This window comes from Tympanuchus pallidicinctus, unplaced genomic scaffold, assembly GCF_026119805.1.
Source record: "Tympanuchus pallidicinctus isolate F22 unplaced genomic scaffold, pur_lepc_1.0 scaffold16, whole genome shotgun sequence".
NCBI lineage: Eukaryota > Metazoa > Chordata > Aves > Galliformes > Phasianidae > Tympanuchus > Tympanuchus pallidicinctus.
The window spans coordinates 10,417,407-10,441,162 of NW_026294679.1; positions in this window are offsets into that span (position 1 = coordinate 10,417,407).

Below are 23,756 nucleotides of genomic sequence, written 5' to 3' on the forward strand. Positions count from 1 at the left end.
GAGGATTTTTGTAGATTTCCTAATTCAACTAAGACACTCATTCAGTGAAGTCTATCTGATATATTCTGAGTTCAACATTAAGCTCTATAAGGTTGAAAGGAACTGATATTGATCCCTAGCATCAGTGCTCAACAGGACATACAGCTTTATCATACTTCCTCTCAAGAAAAAAAAATCCAGTGCATTTTACAACATTAAATAACACTGTTTAATATTGCCATATTAAAAGAAAGGGGAGAATAAAGCAAACGGTAATGAGAGAAGCAGTAAACCACTTTCCCAGGAAGCTAAAAATGGTAGAAAAAAAGGAATGAACGAAGCAGAGACATTAACAAGGCTACTCCAGATGTTAGATGTGCTACAAAGCAAGAGGGTTGCAATAATGCACAGACTGCTTGAAAGGTCAAAACTCTATTCTTAAGTTAATGTACTTTTAACAAAAAGAGCAAAGGAGAAGAAAACAGAAGAAATGTAATACTAAAACTAGGCTAATTTAGAAAATAGTTTGCCCACCATCGTTTTACAATAAGCACATAAGAAGAGATGCAAAACGTCAGTAAAACTTTAAGATTGTTTTAGGTAATTGACAGCCACACGTTATCAAGGACTTCAAAAATAACTTCAACTTGTCTGGGAGCACACTGAATGGATCTTCAGCAATTAGCTTAAGAGCCAGTGGAGTGCAGAGGAGGAATCACAGGACTAATTAAAGGCAACTGAAAAACTTCCTTGGAGAAAAGAGTTACAAACTGTTCACGCTATTTTTTGATAGATTCTGAAAAATCTGGAAAGATTTTAGAATCAATTATTAAGTAATCTGCTTGCAAGTACCAGGAAGATAATGAAGTGAAACCTGTCACCCTAGTGGCTCTACGAAAATTTGGTCATAGCAGACAAATCTAATGTCCTTGTTTGTCAGGAATTTTCTTGTTAGTGAATGGATAGCATGCGGAGTACCAGTGAACCTCAGTAAGATTTCTTTTTCTCAGACTTGTATGAGATTTTCACCAGGAACCCACGGAAATGTATTCAAATTTATATGATTATGACAGATGTCCAAAGAGTTAAGAAATATTTCTCAGAAAGCAGTTATGACAGATTTTCAAACAAAATAGAAAGTAATCTGTCTGATCAGTTCCATTTAACTCTTATGAAAATATCTTGAACACAGGATAGACTGAGCTTTCAGTGATGCTGCCAATCTGAGAAAGACTAAAATCCAAAATGACTTCAAGAACTGGGCAAACTAAGTGGAAATTAGTATGATGAAATGCAGCAAAGCCTCTCCTGCTGCAAACAAGGCTGGTAGCTGAGCTACCAGATGCTAAATCAGCTGCCACAGTTTTGATTCCAAGTTCCATGCACACATGCTCCATGCTCCAAGAGAAGACAGCACTGTCTGACACATTAGCCCAGTCCTTTTAGCCTGTGCTTAAACTGCTACTTCAGAGATGGTCCTACCCCTACATGGTAGCTCTCACAGCTGATACAAATATCCCCATAATATCACTCAACTCTTTATTACACACATTTCCTACACAACTCTGTAGCTACCCTGTCCCCTGTGATTTTAAAAGCACTCATTAGTTCTTGGTTTCCTCTATATTTGAGCATCTTCACTTCAACTTTACCTCATTTGGAGATGCTGGAGCACTGGACCTTTTCTAGCAAACTCACTACTTGAAACTGGTATGCATGAGAGAAAAAACAAATTGAACGTTTGATTTCAGCAGCATCTTCTACATACACGGAACCATACCAGGGTGTCTCAACAAATTAGATGCTACAGTATTTCAGTAAGTTTGCACTGATCAAACTAAAGTAGAACAATTTAGTGATTGAGATGCATAACCATTTTGATTTAGTATTGTCTTTTTATATTTTCCAATGAAAAGGCCAAATCCTACTGTATTTCCATCCTGCTTACTCTATGTTCAGTATCAGCTGAAGCCAGTAAGAATTTAGATCATCAAAGAATAAACATAGATTATATGCCTACAAAGAAAGATTATGTAAAATACACCATAGGTATATGATGTGCTAAATATGACAATCAATAGTATAACACAAAAGAGAAGAGTATTTCTGTTTCAGTTACGCAAGGAGAAAATCAGCTTCAAATTGCTGTGCTGGATTCCAATTAGATCTGCTGTACTAACAGAAACTTATACTAAGAACGTTTCTGCTTTTTAGCATGCACTATGTAACTCCTCATCAAAAAGCAGCAGGATCTGGCAGTCAGCAGTGCATTCCTACCGGGAAATATCACATGTAGCTGTTTTCTATAGTGAAACACAGACTGGAGAAACACGATTGTCATACCACTTTTTACCACCTATAATTACTTTTAAAGATTCATGTCCTATAATGATCCAAGATGCTTCTGTTATCCCTTTCCAGCAATTGATCTGAAACATCTGTCATCAACACCCGCATGGCTAAGAGAGCTGTTTTGCTCAGGAATGATAGGGAGAGCAGTCATTGTCATTCAGTTACAGTATGTTATGCATGCAAAATCAAGAATGTCACACAGCAGCCTCCAGCTGAAGATTTAATGACATCGAAACTGAAGCCAGCAGCATTTTATTTTGCAAGGTGGCAATGTAAACATGTTTGTTTACAAGGCTGCTGCTCTGCAGGTTTGCAGCAGATGACAAAGTGGAGCCAGTTTCTAATGCTTCCAGCCCATGCCAAATCACTCCTGGTCTGATAGGGAAGGAGAGATTCAGAACCTTCCCCTGTTTTGCTAGTTTTGATAATCTGTTAATTACTCCTACTGCTTATTACTTCAGAGTCCAAGCCCAGGAAACTTGACTGCATGGAGCAAACTCCTATTGACCTCAAAGCATTAGTAGGACAAACTTTTGATCTGATCCAAAAGTCATTAGCCTGTATGCACTGAACTTCTCACTTTGCTTTAATGAACAAAGCACGGCAAGGTATCTGTAATGTGTAATTAGTAGAGACAAGCTGGCTTCTCCAGATTAAATAACTGAAGGCCAGATCCTAAACTGAACTCATTAAAGCTATTTGGATTTACATTACCTCAGAAGATAGCTCTGGCACAAACTGGCTCAAAAATCAAACCAGGTTGACTTAGTTAAGGGGGAATTGGCATTTGCTTCATTATTTCCCCATTCACCATTTCACATTATTGCTTGGATGGAGAAAAGAGGACAGAAAAATAAGGAGGAAATTGTCTCTAGCCCAAGTAGAAGATTGGAACAGGGGAGTTTTCCTTCACACATGTTTCACAGACCAGTTTCCCATTGACAAAGGTGTGAATCTGATGAGTTTTACAGTGATGCAGAATTTTTAACTACTTCCTGTTGAGAATCACAATTGGTACTTTCAAGATTCATAGTTTGATTTTCCCACGTTTTACTTGGAGAAAAAGAAAAGTAAAAGAGGGAAAAAAAAAAAACAAAAATGAACAGACTTTCTCCTGGCACCATTCTCCTCTTCCCACTCCCACTTTTAATATACCAACTCATTTTCTTTGGAGTTCTACACATCTAAAGATACACAAAAAATGTTAGCTTTGATTATTGGGTCTCCTCGTAGGAGCCATATATTACAGGCAACAGCCACAATGAAGTCCACAGATGTTTCACTCTCATCACCCATCCAATACCTCTGGAGGCAAAGCAGTCCTGTCTGTACAAAACTTGTATAAATGAACACCAACTGACAATTTCCACCACATTTAAAATATTAAGATGGAGAATTTTAAGGAGCTCTTATATAATTGCCATGCTAAAAAAAAAAAAAAAAAAAAAAGTTCACATGCAAATCATAATATTGTGTGTTAGAAAGTAAATACCAACAAGCAGATTTCTGAAATACACATGTATTTACCAAAATTCAAGGGTCACTCTTGTAGCAGTGTTTCCTTTTAAGCAAGGCTTCCCTGCAAGCCTTGTCCAGGACACATGCTGTCCCTCCAAGTGCTCTGCTCTCCCTGCCATTCCAGATCATTAACGTGATCCCCACTGACACACCGTATGGCAGTGCACGGCTCCACTCTGAGACACAAACAGTACCAAGCTGTTAATAATGCCCTCATCCCTAAACATGTATTTTAATGAATGCAGTGGGAGCTTTCAGTTTTCAGTATGCAGACATCACTGGCAAGCAAACACTCAAGGTTGTGTTCTGCTGCAGTACCCAAGAGGCACACACACATTCACACATGCAAATTCAATCACTAAACCATGCTGGAGCAGAAATGTGTTTTATTTTACTCTACAAACTCAAAGTGGCTGCAGAAAGCCATCTGAAGGGGTTGAGATAGGTCGAGACAGAGGCTACAAATGTACTTAACATAAGGTGGGAAGAGGGAGAACTCTATTTTTGAAGAATTTTAACGCTGATGGTTTAATATTTTATATTTTTTAAGGAATTCTGAAGTGCATGGGTGGCTTTTGTAAATATTTTTAGGCCACTGAGTCACCTGGGTTCCCTATTGCTCAGTCAAATCATACGGAAACCTTGTAGCAGCATAGACTTGCAGCATTTTAACCAAGAGTAAATATTTTCTTCCCTTTGCTCTCCGACACTGTCTCAGGTTTTATTTTTGATTATTTCAGTTTTAAAACCAAGTGGAACACAGATCAATAACTAGCAGTGAAGCACTCGAGGAAGGAACACAGACCAAATGTACTAGTTATGGGCATATGCACAGAGAGATAGTCTCTGAAAACCTGAGGGTCAGATTTCCTCATCATGAAATCCCACTCCTGAGACCAAATATTCAATATGACAGTGGTTTTAATGAAGCAATCAGCCACAGAGTAATGTTTCTAGGTTGTTATCCAGAAGGGAAAGAAAAAGAGCAACTGCAAATTTACTTTACTGCCCAGTTCATCTCGGGGAGGGGAGTTAAGAAAACACCATTTTACTTCACTTAACTGAGCTGGAGGGCTTACAGGGTTTAAACGGAAGAAAATCTAGTCCCATCTGAGCTCAAAGGCTTCCTTTCTTCACCTTCACCATCCTTCCCCCACTTCCAGCAAGGGCAATTCCAACAATAAAATCACCCATTCCCTCCAGTGCCATTCATGACACTGCTGTGTAAAAATGATGTCAGGAGAGCTGGATGTGGCAGCCCTGCAGTGCCAGAAATAACCCACAGAGCAGTCTCTATGGAACCTGCCCAAAGCCCCACTGAATCAGCAGCAGAAGTGGGGAGCAAATCAAAAAGTATAAGCTACCTTTCTCCTCCATCTTTCCTGTGTCTGCAGTAAATATGAGGGAACAATCCTTCCTCCACAACAGTGAACAATATATTGCAGCAAACAGAACCTGGCTTTCTATTCCCCAGTGCCACATTCTGCGCAGCCCACAGGAACAAATAATTCTGTGTGCTAAAGTGATCACAAAGATGCTATTCCTTCAAAGCAAAACAAGCCCAGTAAAACAGGTACCTCTTGTGGTATCTGTTTCTGTCGTGCCCTACAGCCTGAAGTTTCAGTTAAAGTCATCTGCAGGAAGGAACATAATGCAGATAACTTTCTTCCCGTCACTGATGCTACGAGATACGAAGCTGCTTGAGAAGACAGAACTTCGGAGGAATCAGATTGCTTATGGGCAGTGCTGAGTGCTTCTAAAACAGGAGATTGGGAGATTTCTTATCAACCACTGTAAGCAATTCAGGAAACAAAGGCAGTTAAAGGATTTTATCCTCCCAGCAGGCAAGAGCAAATGAAAAGCAGTTTCCAGAAAACATGAGCATAGATGGATCCTGTCTTCACTCTCTGAGCCAAGACAAGAAGGGGAAAGTAGCCATTTTATTTGCATCAGGCATATTTGTTTTCTCAGATGTTGCTGGAACACACATCTACTCCCTCTCTTTAGTAGGAACAGTATCGCTGCTTGGTATTTATCATTGTTTTGTTTTTCATCACAGACATCACAGTGTTCTTCAGGATGCAGACCCAAAGCAAAACATAGTGTACTTTGAACAAACACTCTTTTTTTTCTGGCTCCTTAGACTACTCTGTGACACTAATTTGGTACATCAAGCATAACAGAAATCCCATGTTTTCTGGCTATATCTGTGCTAACCAGAACTGTCATATAAGAGAAGCTATTCTCTAGTTGTGAAACTATCATATCCTGCTTGCTACGAAAGCTTTGTTTCCAAAAGCAAGTGAAGCTAGTAGGATCCAACGCTTGTCCTTCCCAATAAGTGCTTTACTTGTTAGACAAAATACAGTGGGAGATTTACGGTGAAACAACGTATTAATAGTCTTCTTAGCACTGTTTTGCTTTTTTATGCTTTTCTTGGTTGCTTAACATGCTGAGGAAGGATGAGTGCAGAGGCTAATCTCCACATGAACATTCAATTCTCTTTAAAAATCCCATGTTCCTGAGAAACTGAAGAAAATAAAAAGTCAAGAAAAAAAATTCCTGATATGACAAAGACAGATTGCTACACGTTCCAGCCATTTAGGATCAAGCCATGCTGTCAGTGTCCTTAAGGGTCAATGGGTGTCACGTATTTGCCTTAGCAGCTCATTTTAGGATTTTCTCAACTCAGTCTCTCAATAACCAGCAGCCTGCCAGGTAATAAAAAGAAGCTCACAGGATTGTATGATTAATACATCAGGCTGTCACAGGAGCCATGCCTCCATGGACAGTGGGCCTATAAACATAAGGAGAAGAATTAATTTAACTTGTATTTAAGTGAAAATTTCTAGGGACATTTTCCACAATATACTCTATGTACGATAACTATTATTTCCCAGGAAAGGATTTGGTGGTCACTAGACTAAAAGCAACAATAACGATAATAGTACTGAGGTTTGAGAAACAATAGGCACATTTCAATGCCAGCAGAAGGCTCCAATAGAGAGCCACAAAGATGGTAAAGAGCCTGGAGCATCTCCCCTGTGAGGAAAGGCTGAGCAAACTAAGTCTGCTCAGCCTTGAGAAAAGACGACTCAGAGGTGACCTCATTAATGTCTATAAATATCTTAAATATGGGAGTCAAAGAGATATGGCCAACTTTTTTTTCAGCAGTCTGTGGGGAAAGGGCAAGGGGAAACGGCCATAAACTGGGGCATGGGAAGTTCCACATCAATATGCGAAGGAACTTCTTCACAGTAAGGGTAAGAGAGCACTGGAACAAGCTGCCCAAGGAGAATGTGGATTCTCTTTCTCTGGAGATATTCAAGACCTGCCTGGACACCTACCTGTGCAGCCTGCTGTAGGGAGGTTGGACTCAATTTCTGGAGGTCCCTTCCAACCCTTACAATTCTGTGATTTATTCACTGAGTTTTTCACAATGCAGGAGTGAGGCCAGGAGCTGTGAAGAGCCTACAGTCTGGTTGGAGAAAGCACTATTCTATTCACTCTGTTGATTTTTTGCCTGAAGCAAACCAGCCTTTCTGCCTGACTAACCTTCAGCTTTGTTCGCTCTTCCCATGCCCTCTTCACCACCACCTCCAAGCACTAGCAATTTTCATCCATGTCTCTCTTGCTTCTTCTTGGCCAGTTTTACCCTAACCTACTTTGCATCAGCAACAAATGGAATATGCTCTGCTGTCTCAGACAAACCAAGAGGACATGACTTGCCCCACGTCCTTCAACAGACCTCAGAAAAGAAGAGATGGAAACAGTCCTCTGGTTTATTACTACAGTCCCCAGGTCTCAGTTCATGAAAGGTGCGAGGGCAGGAAGAGGCAGTCTTTGGCTACAAGGGACCATCCAGCAGGATCCCAGTACTCATTCAACAACAGCATTGTCACTATGAGAAATGTTCAGCTACTTTTCTTCGTCTTCTCAAGCACCAGACACCTTTTCAGCAGCAGAAACTGCTATTCAGTGCTTGCAATTGAGACAGCTTTATAAACAGTATGGAAAAGAAATCTTGTTGGGATTTCCACACAATAGATACCAAAATGAGAGAAAGACAAGCTGCTGCTTTTTTTTTTTTTTTTTTTTTGCTTTTTTCTTATTTTTCTTCTGTTTACCTCATGCTAGGGTCTCCCTGGAAGTTAGGGAACAAGCTTCACATTGTGGGTAAGCAGAGGAGGAATCCACATCACCTAGAACCACCACAGCCTGATAAGTACAGATTTGTCTGAGCTTTTTCTCCAACATTCACTCAGAAATAATAGGCAAATGAATCTCCCAAGACACAACTCTTTAAGAAATAAAAACACAATTAAACCAGATGCTTCCAAGCAGCCAGATTGGGATGTACATGAGTCCAAATAAGCCATTATTTCAGTGACAACCAGTGAGTGTGGGAAGACCAGCTCAGATGGAGGTACATAATCAAGAGAGATGGTGTAGCATCTGAAACTTCCCTCTGCTCATGGCCTGTCTTTAAAGAAACAAAGAAACAAAGAAACAAAGAAACAAAGAAACAACAACAAAGAAGAAGTCTTGGGATCACATGATCACATTAAACATTTGATTTTTCAAAGGTAATTTTCAACTATCTGAACTTAAAAAGCAAACTACAAAATCAACCTCCCCCCTCAAAACCATCTCTTGATGGTTCAAGAATGCAAGTGTATCTGTGATCCAGTCACATCAAGTGAGCAGAGAGAATTTTGCATTTTTTCTATTGTGACTCTCAAACAATTATGGGTGAACTTGGAAACAAATAACTATGAATTTTATTTATATAGCTTTCTCTTTCAGAGTCTACCAGCACTTGCTCATATTTCTCACACACTATCATGTGCTGTTTGCATCTTGCACAGTGCAAGGAAATCGAAATTCTAGTCTATTTAGAATTAAACTGAGTGTGGCTTCAAGGTCTACAAATCAAGTCTGTGCCAGCTTGAATCCATTCTCCCATTTAATGAGTTAATGTCTGTACAGAGTTTTGAACATCTCAAACATTATATAAATTGTGTGCATTATTATGAATTTATCTGATTTCATGACAGGCTGTACATTTCACAGTTTTCAGTTTTGATGCATCTCCAAGGTCTTATCTGAACTTAAAAGTTTCCCAAAGAATGCAATTCTAAAAAGCTTTCTCAGCATGGATGAAATTTATCCTAGGAAAAAAATAAACATGAACAGAAAGCCAACCCAGCTCAGCTATTCTCTCCCAAAAACAGAGTAGCACTTTTCTGAGTTGTACTTCTTTCTTACCATTACACATGCAATATATATATGCCACTATATTGCATATACAATTGCAAGAAATCTATGATTTCTTTACCAATCTACAGATATAACCAAGTATTTCAAATACGGTTCTTTCTAATGGAAAAAGTGAATCTTCCAGATTCTACAGCAAACCAGCAACTAAATCTGGATACAGCATGATGGCTGCATTGACTTTGCAGGTGATGTGTTGATCAGATGGGTACCCAAGGCACCTTGCCATCACTCGCACCCAGACTTACTTCTCAGAGCTACTCAGCTGATCACAGGTCAGACCAACCTGTTGTGTTTATCCTTCTCAGAGAAATAAGAAACTGGACTACAAACACACAGTAGCATGAGGTGGGAGTTCATTACGGAAGTCCCAGTTTGATGTGAATGACTTGTGACTGGTCAACATGCTATCAAAAAAACAGCATTTGTATCCCTAACAAAAAGCCAACAAACCAAATCAAATAAACAACAAAAGAATCATAAAATGTGCCAGCAAACACTGAAATGTTGAAGTTCACAGTATTCATCCTGCTGCAGGATTCTTGCAGCATCTCACTGCAGTACCCTCTCTTAAATAGGAAAGAAATTTTATGATACAGGTACCAAATATCTTTGTGTTAGACAGTCCCTGTGCCTTGGTATTCCTGTATTAGCATCTCATGGTGGGGTACCTAAACTCCAAAAAGCAACCAAGGAATTATATAATTTTTTTTTTTTTTTTTTTTTTTTTTTGCCATTCCAAGCAACTTTTCATTTTCTACTGTTCTCTGTTAAAAAAAAATAAAATAATAAAAAATCCCAACCACCACAGATGGTCCTTGCTAATCTGGCAGTATATTCCAGCCTTTGATCTTTATGAAAGAGAGATGATCAGAAAAGCATGTCATGTATGTCAAAGTCTGACACTGATCTTCTTTGCCTTGGCTACTTCATTTACAAGATTATGTTTATGTGGCAACCTTGATGGAGTAGCATAAAATGAGATAAGCCAATAAAGACTCATAGAATGCCACGGCAGTCTGTTTTTAAAAAGTTCTCATGCAGAATATAAAGAAGCAAAAATCATATTGAAACTCATTACAAAAATATATGCTGGAGTTATTTACTCATGAGTTAAGGCTAAGGGAAAGACATGGAAGAACTTCTTCCAGTCTTGAAATATAATTTGTTAAATATTCATCAACGTCTGTACATTCATATTGCATCTCTTCATAGTAAAAGCTATTTCTAAAAGCTTTGCAGAGCTCACACACGTTCCTAGACACAGGCCAGATCTCTCTGATTTTGAGGAGATGGGAATATTCAGTGCAAAGATTTGAGAATTCCACCTCAGTCCACTCTGTCCCAAGATAAGAACATCAGTAGCAGAGAGTAAAGAGCCCTGTTTTCATTTTCACAGAATCACAGAATTGTAGGGGTTGGAAGGGACCTCCAGAGATCATCGAGTCCAACCCCCATTTTCATTCTTCCTTGCCCATTAGAAGAAATAACAACAAAAAGCAGAAAGGTCAAGATATCCACAAACTCCAGGACTTCTACATCTTAAACATATGGAAAATCAGCAGGAGGCTGAAGATACAGCAGAACCAATGAGTCTTACTTTTACAGAGGTGCTGATAGATACATAGCTAGTACTGAAGTAAGCATGATACAAAACTTTAATTGAAGCAGAAGTGTTGCTATTGCTGGAATGGAACTAAATAGCAAATTTGTGTAATAAACAGTAACAGAAATGAAGACATATTACTAAAATGGAAGGGGGAATTAAAATATGGTTCTACCATTACCCCAGAAGAACCAGTCAAGTCTGAAAAAAAGTCAGGGAATGGAATTATTGTGGTTGGAAGCAGACAGGGATTCAGTATTCTATTCATTTATCAGATAAACACACCATTTCCTGCAGTCATCTCCAGTTCAGTATGTTAGTTCAGCAATCAGCTTGAAAGAAGAGAAACAACTTCTAAATCACCCAGATTTCCAATTCAGTCCTTCCATTACAAGGAACAGACTCTTTCTGACTCAATTTAAACATGTGAGATGGGGTGACAACACACCATGAGCAATTAGAGCTACAGAAACCTAAACTTTTATGGTCTGCATTTTTGCTAGAGCAAAGATAAGATTTAAAAGCTCAGAGAGTAACTCAGCCTTCTCATTGAGGAAAAAAAGAATTTCCTTTTCTAATACAATTCCTCACACACAGCCAATCTAAATATACCATTTTATTACCATACCATTAACAGTTCTGAAGAATCAGAAATCTTACACACCCAGAAATGATTGATATCTCCCAGTTTCAGAGCATGAACTGATCAAAGACAAGAAGAAAATGTAATAAAAGAAAAACAAACAAGAAAATGAAGTACTCTGAGAAGAATCGCAGGATTTTGCCACCAACTGCTGTAATTATTTACTCCCCACTATCCTCTTTTCAGTACGCAGGCCTCTAATGTAGGCACAGAAGACACAAATTGCAGATTACTCTTTGACCCCTGTAGACTTCAACCAGGAGAATCACATGTGATATGAAAATTAAATCTCCCAAGTTTTCATGCACATGACTGAGACTGCAAATGCCAGTTCTATCAACAAGGCTCTGATCTTGTTGCACAATTGTGTGGGCTGAAACAATATTAGTAGTGACATTTGACACAGGCTGCATCATTGAGAGGAGGAGTAGGACACAAATTAAAATGAAGCAAATCTAACAATCAAAGCAATAATGCTGTAGCATTGGGTTTCATCATTATAAGCGCTGCACGTTATACTCTGTTTTTCATGCTGCTGAAACATTCTAGAGTATTTTTCTTGCAACAGTGAAATATAAATAAATTTAAAATAGCATGGAAGGATACAAACCTAATCAAATATAGTTTGCACTGTAAATTCACCCAATCATTCTCTTAGGATAACACTGAGCATCAAAGAAGCTTCTATTATTTGGTTATTAGGTTGCTGTAACCAGTTGTTGAAGGCATACTGTTTCTCTTTTCCAAAGGGCTAAGTTCGTATAGAAAGAACTTGCTTCAGTGGCGACCAGAATGGGTTCACCTAAGGACAAACTTTGCCTATGGCTCTCAGTGGTCTGTGTGGGAGTCTCATCACTGGAGTATGAAAGCAACAAAAGCAGCTCAGCTGTTCTACAGGATTGTATCTAAAGCCCTATAACTAAGGGAAAACAACAACAACAGCAAAAAAAAAAAAAAAAAAAAAAAAAAAAAGTAGAAGTAGCCCCATCTTGATAGTAGAGCTGCCTGATATTGTGTGAAGTGAAAAGCATCTGGTGCTGTTACTTAACCCATTACTGTAATCAAATATAGACATAGGAGAGATCCACACTGTGGGCTGAGCAATCATAAGAAGCGCTTAAAGTGAAAGACAGTGCTAGAATCAGTCTTCATCTTTCTCTGACTGCTACTGGCAGTTCTGATGGGCCCGGATTGATCTTCACTTCACTTAGAATCAGTTGCACTTGGATGAGAACTAACCCTAGGTTAGAAGCTCATGTCATCTGGCCTGCAATATATAGGGCTACAGTCAGAGAAGAAAAAACAGGAATTCTGTATGATGAGGCTGCTCAAGGATAATGCATCTGTAAGTGCTGTCATCCAGATTCAGCAGTATGAAAAGGATCCAGCAACGTGAAAGGGGAAATCATTGTAGGACGCAGTGCAACAATTACATGATGACCAAGCAGATCCAGCCAAACATTAGGCAGTGTTTCACAAACTTCCTTTTTAAAAAATAAAAAACAAAAAAACCCAGCACTGAATTGTCCATATTAAAAATGAATTAACACATCACAGGAGCACAACCTCCAGAGCCCTGACATTAGTATGCATTTTAATAGCTAATTAAAACACTTTCACCTCTCACATTTGCCAGTAAATCCCAAGCAAACCCTTATTCTTGAGTTCTAAGCCAAGAGAGAAAAGAAGGAAATGAAAATGTGCAATTACTGCACTGATGGAAAAAAAAAAAAGAGAAAAGCAATTTCTACTTTCTCTCACAGCACTGCCTGAAAGATGTTTGTGAAGGCATGGGTGATGGTGACAATTCTTCATGTTCCACAAAGACTAGAAAGATGTCTCAGCAACAGCTCCATGAAAATTCCTCCAGAAACTTAACTGGAAACCTTGTAAGCATGTGTATAGAATCCAAGAGAGGGAAGCAAAAGAATATGATGCTTATAAAGTTTACAGTTAGAGATTGCTTTTATTTTGTAGCGCAGTAGTTAAGTCTATTTTCTCCATACAGAGGAACATAGAGCAGATATAACACTAAACATTTCATATAGCAGTTTCTGTAATTTGACAGAATTATTGAAGTTGAGTTTCCTGTTGATTCCTATCTTGAAAGGGATTTCCTATACTCTTTACACTTGTACTATCTAAAGAGGTAAAAATTCAGCTTCTTTAAAGATAACCTTCTTCCATCATCATTTCATCAAAGTTATCTAATGAGTTCAGAGGTAAGCTGGAAAATGTATATTCAGTGATAATAAACATGATTTTCATAGCTGGAAAAGAGCAAATGCTACAAGAGCAAATAAGCTGTACATCAGGCTTGAAACAGCTGCACTGAAATGACATATGTTTGGTATTTTTGAAAACAAAGGAAGCCACGCATTAACATCTGTGAAAAAAAAAAAGCAGGTTCTCCAAGATTCAGGCTTACGTGCATCCATGCACAGGACACAACACAAAGTAGTATAAGCAGTTGTTTGGTACTTGCAGTGATGCAGATGTCCAGCTTTCCCAGGAAATTGATTTCCATCTTTCCCTTCAGACGAAGGTCTCCTACTTTCTCACCAGACACTACTTTGATAACTTTTAAACCCACATATCCTTGTACACTTAACCATGGTCCCCTCCAAAAAACTCACTGTCTTCTTTAGCAACAAAGGTAAGGACATGCTTTGTTCTCCCCTACTAACCACTGAACTTCTGTCACCCCAAAAGGCCTCCTGTTGAACCAGAACCCAGTCTACACTGTGTCTGTTTACTCACTGAAGTGGTCAAATGGTCAAATTCTTTAAAAACTGAAATATTTTGTTCATATATATATATATATATATATATATTATGCATGTGTTGAATGTATTCACTTTAATTAAAGATTTAATTAAAGCTTCCATGTGAAACTGACACACAAATTGTATAAGCACTCAGAGCTCTCTTGCCTGACTAAATTTTTCAACTTTCAGCTTCTTATTGCACTTTGAGGAACTTAAATGAAACAAAAATTGGAGAAATAAGTTCCATGATTCTCTGGGCTTATGGATTTCTGAGTTTGGAGGAAAAACTGAGCCTTTCTTATTATTTGACTCAGAAAATCAGATCTCTGTACACTTGCATAGGCCAGAAATCTGTGTTCTGGGTTCAGATACTACTGCTGCTTCCTGTGACACAAAATGCTGATTTAGTGTATCCAGACTTTCCAGAACATGGATAGAAAGGCTCAGATTTTCATGTACTTATTTCCACATCCATGTTTTGATGTAGAAAGTTAATCAGATAGAGGTGAAAGATTATTTGACACTTTTCTAATCCAATTGATATCACAGGCCCCCTTATCTCTTGAGTAAGTCACTGGTCTGGAAAAATACCTGTGGAGCAAGATTCATGCTGCCTGCTCAGCTAAAGTATAAAAGGCATCCCAAGCCCTCCCAGTGTTGAACCTGAATATTCAAGGTCTGAAGCAGGTTTTTATTCAACAAATCCCAGATTCCTCAGTTCCAGCAGAACTACGCCTGCAGAGCCTCACTGGAAAGAAAAAAAAAAAAGAGAGAGAAAAAAAAAAAAAAAAATCGAACAAGCATTTTCCTGCTTCACTGAATTTCTATCCTATGAAGCATTAACCATTTATAATGTATACAGCCATCTCCCTGAAGACTACCAGACTCATTTGAAAGCATTTTATGCAAGACTCAGATGTAACAGGGCTGAATTCCATGTTTATAAAGCTTGACAACAATTTTACAATAAATTGTCTGAGTACGAGGAGTTTGAGGTGAGCATTTTCCCGCTGCATCCATGTTCTTGCAGATTTTTGTTACAGAGAAGGAGAGGTAGGTCACATCTCAAACAGTATAGGCTTTCACATCAGGCAAGTTACATCTTCTGTCTCTTTGATTGAGTATACCATTCTGGATATTATTTCCAAGCTTTAGCAAGCAGAGAAGATAAAAATCAACCAGTAGACTCAGGACATAAACATCAAACTCTTAAAATAACTCAGGAAATATTAAAAAAGGCACATCTACATGTGGTTTTTTTTAATGTTATGTGTTTTTTTGTCCACCTCACAGTATTGTGCAGTTTGTTTCGGCTTTCCTTTCGTTGATGCCTTTTTACACCAGCACTGCTTCAGCCCATTGCACGAGTAAGCAGGAGCCAACTTTGTCAAGAAAGGTCCAGCACAGGATAGTTATCATAGCATCATCATAGCACTGAAGCTCTGACATACACTGAAGTATGAAGTTACCTAGGGTAACTTGCATTATCCATATTTTTACTTCCGAAGATAAAAGAATGCTGAACAAGTCACTCTAAAACCACCTTCTTTCTAAATTCACAGCCATTTCTGTGTAATGGATCTATACCTGACATCTTTGGGACCTTACAGAAAGAGCTGTTTTCTGGTTCATTTATATCCTTTAGAGAAGGATTCAGGAGGAGCTGCAGAAAATAACATCAGAATGAAAGTGCGTAAAACCAATCAAACCAAGCAGACTCATCAATTCAGTGAGATAGGCAATGAAACATTTTCCTAGCCCTGGGTCTGCCTCGCTGGGGAATTCTGGGCTCTTCCTCTCGTTATTTGCAGGTGAGCAAATGCCACTGAACTAGTCCACATGGATTTCAGATCTATCTATATAATCCAAGAGCATGAGAATTAGTAGTGACAGGGGCTAATTATGGTACTTGAACATGAGAATCTTAATTGAAGTCAATCAATGGCAGTAAGGATGTTAGGAAGAAAGAACCAATTGAAGAGATTTAAAATGGAAAAGAGACTGAATTACCCTTTTAAAGCTTCCTGAGACTCTGAGGCTGGTAGACTGCAGAATGTTCCTGATTTTTTATTTATTTTTTTTCCATATAGGAAAAAACAAAAATTCAATTAAAAAAAGGAAGAAAAAAACACTACAGGTAACTTCTGTGTTTTATGTCTCTCTGAGATATTGCCATAAGCACTCTGTAGACATCAAACCAAGATTGGTTACACATGTTATGACTGGCTCAGAAACTGAAGGAGAAATCAAAAGCCTGAAAGATTTGAAATATTGAGATCAGAGCAATTAAGAATCTTTGGACAGACAGTCATCTGAGCCTTTCTGTATCTCTAATATTCCTGGATTCAGGCACATCTCGGTAAATTGTTTTCTTCAATTCTTGTTTCTTTCTTATCCTTAATAATCCCAGTGGAATTGGTCAAAATATTTCCAGTTTGATCGTCTCCTATCAAAATTGAAAAGCAGTCAAAAAACAAAAAAACAAAACAACAACAACAAAACAACAACAACAACAAAAACCCCAAAGATTATAATTCTTTCCCACCCCACAACATTTTGATGGAAAAGTTTTGATGGAAAAGTAATGAGGTGCAACCCCGTCCTTGGTATTTTTTATTTTGGTATTTTTGTGGGCCAGCTACATTGATACTGCCTCTTGGGTTAGTAAATTTTTATATAAGGACTTAGGATGACTTCATGTGGAGAGCAATGGTAAAAGGAAAGAGTGTTATCTATTGTCACGAGTTATCTATTGTCACAAGAGGGTCAGAGATCAGAGTAACTCAAGTACAGCAGAATTCTCACCACTCTTCCATCCTTCCACCCTAGAAACTCATTTGTCATTCAGAATTAGAAGTGAACAAATCAAACTAGTGAAGATTGGCTGGAAACAAGAGATTGCTCTCTCTTCTTTAGACTCTTTAATCTCAGTCCATGATTTGCCCTGCTTTCTTTCTTGTTTAATTAATTACTTTCCATTCTTCTTGTCTGTCTCCCTCCAAAACAACACTGCATGTTACTGTGACAGATGTTTTATTGTCATGTATCCTTCCTGCTTATTGACACATGACTAGACGGCTATTAGAAAGCAATTAGAGGATTAATTACACCAAAGGCTACTCCTGCACAGAGCACTGAAGAGTATCTCCTCAGCTGAGGTCAAGAAAACAGTAGGAGGAAATCCAAGAGGATTCTGTCTTTTTCCACAGTATTAAGACCAGCTGCATAAAGCAGTATATTCTTTCTATTAGGAGGGATGGTAGTGAGGGCTGATCTGACTGCTGAGAGTCAAACCTAAAGCTTCCCCTCAAGACAGTATCAAAGAATTTCACCAGCAGAGTCCCCAGGCTGCGTCTCACCCTTCCACTCATTGTTAATGGGTTTGCTGTGCAGAGCGTGACAAGGGCAGCCAACCAGGCAGGATAAGTCTCTTTCCCAGCCTTGCTGCCATGTTCACTTTCTGTTTGCATACTTCAAGTTTACATTTGCTTCAAGAGATTGTCCAAGCCCAGAAGTAAGGATTCAGGAAGTCTATTAAGAAATAATATAATACAAGCAAAACAAACCACCAGCCCCTCCCCCCCCAAAAAAAAATAAAAATTAAAAAAATCTGGGAAACTGATAAAACTGAACTTTACTGCAAGTTTTCTCACGATCTGTTACAACTCTGAAAATTACTTAAGTGTAAGAAGAAAGTTACTACCATTAAACTCTCATCAGCCAACATTTCATTTGTTAGAAAAAAATGAGTTACCATTATGTCAACAGCTAAAACGAGGTTTCATTCTGCACGAGCCAAATTTGGCCATGACATTTTTTCCCATATATATTTGTATAATAAATTCACACAAAAATATTAGTTACCTATCGCTTTTAATATCACTTCTTGGAAATGCAGAGATCTACAATTAATATGCTCGTTAAAACTTACAAGTTGCTTTGATTAATTCTCCCTGTCAAGTTCATTCAGAAATGTACCGTATCTCCCAGGCTAATGAAGACAAGGAAGAGTTATTCAGGTGTTTGTTAACAAAGCTTATTTGCATATAATTAACTGAGAATATCCCTGTATTTACAACACAAACTGCCAATCTCTTTTCCTAGAGTGTTTTATGTAAATAGTCTAAATCCACGCCAAACAAAACAAGTTATATTCATCCAAGATTTATATTAACTAAAATGGATATAACTTGCAGGGCCGTAACTGATAAAAATTAAAGCCCACATTAGAAAACAAGAAGTGTTTCCTTTCAAATGCTATTTATTCAGGCATACAGGGTTTATTTCTTTGTAAGCTCTCATTCTTTTGAGCAATTAGATATCTCTTGGACATGTAAACAAACAGCAAATTTGTCACATGGGATTGTTCTTTTCTCTGACCTACTTATGGAAAAATTTCACAGCTTTTGCACAGATGTCGTTTGTAAAATTACCAGTCACGCACAGTAAAGCTCTGAATATTTATGCTTGTATAACATGCTTGCTATATGCAGCCTGCAGGGTGAGCAGACAATACACTAGTCCTCATTTAAAATATATTCCAACTCCACAGAAACAAGGGCACTGGACTTTGTCATTCACTTCTGATTTTGTAAACTTTCCAGACTCAGAAAGACTTGAGGACATGTTTTTTACAATATCTTTTAATTCTCAAGATGAACCAAACAAAATCACTCAAAACTGAAAGCTAACTCTCCGTGAGATCTGAAAAATTAGTATCTATGAGATTAGTCATGATAACCTAATACAGTGGAAAGTCGTACGTTTGTTGATGAAATACTGGAGAGGGATACAAGAATTCTCAATCCATGATCTGACTATGCTACGTTATCATTTTGTCACCCTGATCTTGTCATTTCTCAAAGGCCAAGAGATAAAAGATGCAAAAATATAATAATAAACCCCATTGAAATCTCATCTAAATCAAATTATATAAAACTGATCTCCATGACAGCACCTAATTTCCTATGTGCCTCCTTTACAGTTATTAGTTCACTTTCCCATCTCTATAGCCCTTTCTTACGCTTATTTATTCATAATTAGTAAGAGAAAAGAAAGATACAACAAGCTTTAGATCAAACATGTCCAATCCACAGGCTGAATGCAGTCTGGGACATTTAGTAATGTGGTCCACTGCCAAGCCATCACAGCAGCAGCTCCAACCAAGTGGTGGATCTTCCTTACCAAGCAACCCAGCCAAGCCCTGGACATGTACCATCACTCAGCAACAACCAGCATATCGGGATGCTATTAACACTGTCTCAACTGAAACTATGGCAAAGGAGAGCAAACTCCATCTCTTCTGCCAACAACACACAGTCAATTTGAAACCAGCATGTATTACACATTTCATATACTTGTGCTGCTTTGTGAGTAAAACATGGTGATTACCAATAATAATATTTCAACCTACCTAATATCATCTCAAAAGATAACAGACCCTGCCTTCCCTCCCCCTCAAAAAAAAATGTGGATGAAGGAAGTGTGCCCAATGAAAAATGGACAGGTGAAACAAATAATATGACACTGCTTAATTTGTAAGGAAAGCAGTTTCCAATGATTATTCATATCATCTCTTTTTGGCAGCACATACATTTGTGAACAACTGTTTTCAAGGATGAAGTACAGGAAGAGTAAAATTTCAGCAAAATCTCTGAAGAACACCTGGAGAACTCACTAAGAATTGCAACCACTGTGATAAAACCAGACTGACGAGCTAGTTTCACAAAATCAAGTTCAAACATCCCACTGGTTTCATGTTTTTGTTGCTTTCTTTTTTGTGTGTTTTAATAAAAAATTGTAGATAACCAGAATAAGTTTTGTTACTTATAGACGTTAAGTATATAATATATTTTATGTGCAGTACAAGACAATTTCTTCACCCAGTGTGACCTGGGCAAGACAAAAGGTTGGAAAACTGTCCTTTAGATACAAGGCAATTTGTGCAAGGGACACAAAGTTTTAGCACAATTTCTTGAAAACCTTTAGCTGCATGAAGAAAAACTCAAAGAACTCAGCAAGGCATAATCTGATTTAGCTGTTACAGCGATATGCAGCATGAAGATGTAAAAGAGCTTAGTAAGAAAAAGTTCATGGACATACTAGCATTTTCCTGTCATGGATTTGTTCTCTTAGATAACATAACTGTTAGTTAACATAACTGTTAACTGACAGTCCACCTTCTGGGGAAAACACTAACAAACAACCAAAAAAAAAAAAAAAAAAAAAAAATCCACTGAGAAAACTCAAATAAATACCCCTTAAAGTCATAAATAACATTAAAAAAAATGGATCTCATTTTCCTTGATCAGAACTTAAAAAAAAAAAAAAAAAAAAACCACACAAAAAAAACCCAGATAAAAATAACACATAGAAGGAGGGGACCCAAAGAGAGAGATGTGAAAAAGAGAAGACAGTATGCTGAGTTACACATGCTTCCACTCCACTGTGCTCATTTCACCTCTTCATTTCATAGAGGCAGTTTTGTTTCCATAGTTTACATGTGAAAGACTCAACAGATTTCTTTGCTCCTCCTGACAGCCTGCTGGTGCATGACTGAGAAGTGACCTATTTGCAGAGTGAGACCAGGAAGCTGCAAACAAACAATAGTTGGAGAAGCTGTTAGGATACTCAATTGCTCAGCGTGGAGAAGAGGAAAAGGCAAACTGTCCAAGAAATTGCCTGATTCAAAGTTCAAATTAGAGCTTTTGAACTTACTAAACAAATAATAAATAACAGCAGCATTGGTTTGGACTTCAGGATGCCACAAGGAAGCCATAAGCATCCTAAGCTAGGAGGCCTGCTCTATGCTGTAATTTATAATTGCTTTATTTTAAGTACATTACAGCTGAAATACTGCTAGTCAGGATCACTCTAAGCTAGTGGATGAGAATGCATTTTGGTTCTCGTTACTACCAAGTTGATTACAAAAGCTGGTGGTAATAAAAGAGACTGAGAAAGAAGCAGGCTTCAAAAATAAGCATAATTAGCAGACAGAATATTGATTATTCAGTGGTTCTAAACATGATTCTGCTGAAAAGAAGCTTGAAAGATAAACAAGGAGATGGTATTAAAAGATAATTCGCCATTCTCTTCTGACCTAAATCATTATTTTCACTCCTACAAAGTTTTGTACAAATTTCTCACCTCATAAATAATGTTCAAAGCAAAAAAAAATAAGAAAATAAGAATAAAAAAAGAGAAATGGCAGCAAGGAAAATATTTCTCTCACTGGTGCTAGATAGTTCATGTCACACACAGATGAAAGGACATGCACAAATTGTATGCCAACACCCATCTTGCTTCTTGTTTATTAATAGTAGGATAGTCACTCTTTTCACAACCACTACTCTCTCGACAGAGTCTACAAAGCATAATAAATATGAATAAAGTCACTTGCAAGAATTTACTGCTGGAGGTAAGTGAATATTCCTAGGAAAAAAAAAGTGCCCAGCACAGTAAGGTATAGAGCAAGTGAGACTGATTGCAGATCTGCTGTCACTGAGATGTATCAGGCTTACAGAGATAAAACCACTATGAGGGTTCATGCCCTAGAATTGCTCCACAGCATGTAGTTTGTTTTTAAAGGAACCTCTGTATGGAAAAAATACTGGAATTTTGGAAAGGTGCAGCAGTTCACTCAATACTCTGAGAATGGGAGCAGTGGAAAGGAGGCTAGATTTGAAAGAATCAACCCCCCAAAATCTCACAACCGCCTTTGCATTAGCATGAAACACGTAGATGCTGTGTTTACTGGTGCAGGTAGGGACTTCACACTAAATCTAATTAAATCGATGAACAAAAGGACTATGGAATTTGCAGAGCCATGAATGGAGCCTTCCTTTCAGGCCATACAGTCTGCATAATTGTGTTTTCCCGAGGCTTTCAGAGCGTTTCTCTTTGGAAATAAAGAAAGAGTGAAATAAGAACTTTTCTTCCCCAGGCAAGGTGAGGAAGTTAGATAATGCACCTCATTAATTACAGTGAAATCATCACCACTGCACATGAAGCCAAAGAAGAGGCCTGACCAACGTTTTTTCTTATAATATTATTGTTCAGCCACGATGGCAGGAAAATAAGTAATAAATCAGAATCAGAGTGCACTTGATGGTTTTATTTTGCAACTTATCTTGCTACTGTGACAAGCTGACACTAATTAGCACTCGATGCACAGGGGATGGATTGCCACAGCCAATGGATCTCATTAACCACTGTGAAATATTCATGCCAAGACCAAGTACGACAAAGAACAGAGACCCCAGCAAATCGCCTGTCAGCAGCTGTAAGCATCACCAGGGAGCCATGGGTGCACAGATCAAAGGGCAGAGAGGGAGTTTGCACAGCCAGCTGTGTGGATTTTCATTGATTTACAAATTTATTTTCCTGTGAACTCAGAGAATGTGCCAACAGGAAAACTCAGCATCCAGTTTCCCTCCAGGGTTTGAGTTGAGCCACTCCATGTGAGAGGAAGATGGGGAAACCGAGGGCACATCAAAGCCCATGGCATTGCTCTTTCCTGGAGCCATGTCAGCAGTTGTGCCATTCTTGGGGTGAACCACTTCACAGCCTCATTGAAGGTGGGGGATGAAAAGACAAATTTTGGACTTTTTCTTTTGCCCAGCTGCCTTTTCACATTAAGCTTATAAGAAATTGATTCTCCGAGACTCAACAAGCATGGTTAAAACTGCTCAGCAGCTTCATTAATAGAAAATGAAGGCCAGGAGGCAAGAAGCATCCAGAGAGACATCAAAATAACCATACCCACGAGCGCTGAGTGAATACACGAGTCTGCTTCTGTAGGAAATGTGGCTATCAGCTTGTTTCAGCTGATGAACCCTCTCAGCCCCTTCTCCCCAGCTGCCTGCATCCCACAAGCCCTGTCATAGTGGTCCTGTCCACACTAGCAAGAGCAGAGTTTCTACAAGTTCTACAAGAGCACAGTTTCTACACAAGGCCAATTCCCTTAAAGTTTAATTCCTACAGCAACGAGTATTCCTTTGGTCTAGACCTTTTTTTATTTCAGTTGAGACCCAGCTACAATGAAGTTGTCTGTGCTTTACATAAAACTACATACAGAAGCAGAGCTGACAACACAGGCCCTCAGGTGATCTCACATGAATAGTACTGTGTGATTGACCCTCATGTCTGAATTAACAAGGAACCCATGGCAACAGGCTTTCCTCACATCAAATTGTACTGCTTGGATGAAGGCACAACAAGCAGCTATCCCACAGCCACTTAGCAGGGGAACAAATTGTCCTTTCACTGCAATGGGTGATTATGCATCTCCATTACATTATTTGAGTGGAAGCATCAAGGCCTTGCTGCCATGGAGACACTCAAGGTCAGGCTGGACAGAGCTCTGAGCACCAGACCATTTGTAGATGTCCCTATTCATTTTAGGGGATTTGGACTAAATGGCCTTTAAGGGTCCCTTCCAACTCCAAAATTCTATAACAAACCTCCCCCAAGTTCCTTGCAGTGGTAGCAGTCACCCACCCCTGCTGTTCAGTTAGCAGAATACTCAGCACATATTAACCTCCTTAATATGTGTTTTTGTTTTTTAAAATAAGGTACCTTCCAAACTGAAAATAGGAATATTTTTTCCTACAAA